Raw genomic sequence first — 2,808 nt, 5'->3', positions numbered from 1 at the left:
GTGGAGTTGACCTTTGAACATAGAGCGTGAATGTTTAATGTCAACGATCCATTTCTGGACACTCAAAATATTTAAAAAGTAGTCTAAGTTACAAGCGTACTGTGCTTTAAAGGAAGTGATAACATTTAAATCTAAACCTATAAAACAATGAAGTTGGTATATAAATATATTGGCATGTGGGTATTCTTCTAGCCTCAGAAGGATGCATCGGGCATTTGCGTTAGTGAACACCCTGACAGCATTAAAATAAGTTTTGATATACAAGCAACTTTTCAGGAAAATGGGTATTGAAAAAAAGAAGAAACACCTATAGTTGCAAGAAAAATGTTTAATGATCGCTTACTAACATCACTGATTTCCTAAAAGTCTTTAAAAATCATGTACAGGATTAACCAACAGAATTATCATACCACGGCATCAAACTGAGCATTACTTCTTTTAAGACACATGCATGAGGAAATGTTCGGTTGCCGAGTTTGTGAAAACACTGGCATTTTTAGACCTTCTACTCTAACTCCACTTCTTACTCACATGCTACTCCATGAAGATACTGATTATTTCTACCAGAAAGGAAAATGTAAGACACTTGGAAGACTAGGGTAAAGACGGAAACGTGTCATTGATTTTGCTATAGTTTACGATCTGTCCTTGAATTTGGATCCATGGTAAATGCAAGCTTGCAACCCCCAGGGGCAGGAGAAGTTTTGTTGGTGTTTGGGATGAAGTCTGGGGAGGTCCTACACCAGGAAGAAAATTCCAACCTGAATGCTTGGGATTTCTCTTCACGTCCTTGCTTCTAACACCCCTTAGGAGAAGCAAATGGCCTTCTCACTCACCAACCAGACCTTCGGGCAGACACTGGGGCTCTCTCATGGCTTGTGTATCAGACAGCCGTGTGTGGGCAGTGAGAGAAAGGGGGGTGTTGCAGGAACCACAAAGCAAGACACAGGCTGATGAGCTTTAAAATAATGAGGCTTTTTTATAGGAATGCATTAGACAAGTATGTAAGAAGCACATCGGGACCATGGTTTTATGGATATTATTGCTTAAGATAAGGCTAAGGAAGGTATTTAAATGAACGAACAGAGTTGTGTAATTAATTTATCTTGGACTTCAGATAAATAGACGTGGATTCACCATCACGCTTGGATCATAACCCATTCTCAGCACTGTTCATGGGTCAGTAAACCTTCTGCAAGCTTTTCTGTAACCGGAAACCGGCCCCCATAAGCATGGAGGCCAGATAGAGACCGAGCATAGTGGCAAGCCACTCCAGGTTGGTAGGTGGCAGCTCTAATAAGCAAAGGGAACTTAGAAGGGAGGCTTGCCTTGGGCAGCCTCAAGACGACTGGATCCTCACACCTGCCTGCCAAATCTTAAAAGCTTATATAGAGGCCTTAACTGGGTTCAGTCACATACACTGTGTGGTGTTCCCAATGCTACCTACCATCTCAAGACTCTGTCCTCGGAGCAGCCTCGGGGAATGGGAAAAACAGACGGAGCCCACATTTCAAATATAGGGGACGGAGGAGGGGTCTCCAAGTGCCCAGGTGCAGCTCACAGATCAACAGGTGGTCTCATCTTCTCGATGACCTCCCCAACGCTCCACCCCTCGTGACCAGCTATTACAATTCGTATGCCCCCCTCATCTGCAATGGCCCTGCGCGGTCAGCAGAGGTTTCACTGGCATGGAGATGGCTCCTTTGTCGTCTGGCTGGCTGCACTGGGGGCAGATGCCATCGATACAGGCAGACGTGAGAGATAAAACAGAGTCAGACATGATCCCCCAAATCGGTGACAACTTTTTCCAACTAAGAGCCTTGTGATCCAAACCACTGACTTATCAAGTCTCCTCGGCTGGGGGTCGGATGTCCCCCTGTGATTTAGAAAAGATGATACAGCAGCAGACTCATCAGGTGTGAACACACAACATTCTGTCTGGATAATGACACAAGTACTTCCTTATAGTAACAACGTCTAAGGCAGTAATCATGTCTAAGGTCATTCGGTTTTAGCTTTCTCATCAGAGACATTCCAGCGTTCACTGAGGACAGACTGTTGGCTACCACTGAAGACTTGCCATGTGGATTTTGTAAGGACTTCTACAGAAGCTATAACATCTTCCAGGCCGGTGGAGGGAAGAGAGTTGCTGTCAACTGATCATACGAATAAAAGACAGAATGTGCTCATTTGGCCTTGAGGAGAGAGAGGTTGGCAGGTTTAGAAACTTGACCTGGTTTTACATAATACATGTTGGCTGGACAGGCAGTGCTATCAGGCATGAGATGGACTTGGGACGGGGTATGCCAGACCCCTCTCTCCTCTCTTTTGATGGTGGGTATCCCGTTGCAGGTGCAGTGCATTTTTAAAAAATATTTTATTTATTTATTTATTTGAGAGAAAGAGAGAGAGAGCATGACTGAAGGGTGGGGGGAGAGGGAGAAGCAGACTCTCTGCTGAGTAGTGAGCCCGACTCGGGGCTCAATCCCAAGGCCCCAAGATCATGATCTGAGCCAAAGGCAGATGCGTAATTGACTGAGCCACCCAGGTGCCCCAGGTGCAATGCATTTTAATAGGTCCAGCTTGCTTCAGGACAACAGGATCCCAGGAGAGACTGAGTAGTTCCCCCTCACCCAGGGGTGCAGAGTAACTCACCCCTCCTGGGGATTGCACATTTCAGTAGATAACTCTTTTCCACGTGTGCTGGGCTCTTGTTCTCAGCAGCATAGCAGGCAGTCGTGGTGAGAGCTGGAAGTGGCTGACTGGCTTCCATACCTTCTCTGTGTTGGATGCCTCAGCAGAGGTCCC

The sequence above is a fragment of the Ailuropoda melanoleuca genome, chromosome 2 (genome assembly GCF_002007445.2).
Source record: "Ailuropoda melanoleuca isolate Jingjing chromosome 2, ASM200744v2, whole genome shotgun sequence".
Taxonomy (NCBI): Eukaryota; Metazoa; Chordata; class Mammalia; order Carnivora; family Ursidae; genus Ailuropoda; species Ailuropoda melanoleuca.
This window is presented reverse-complemented; position numbering follows the sequence as displayed.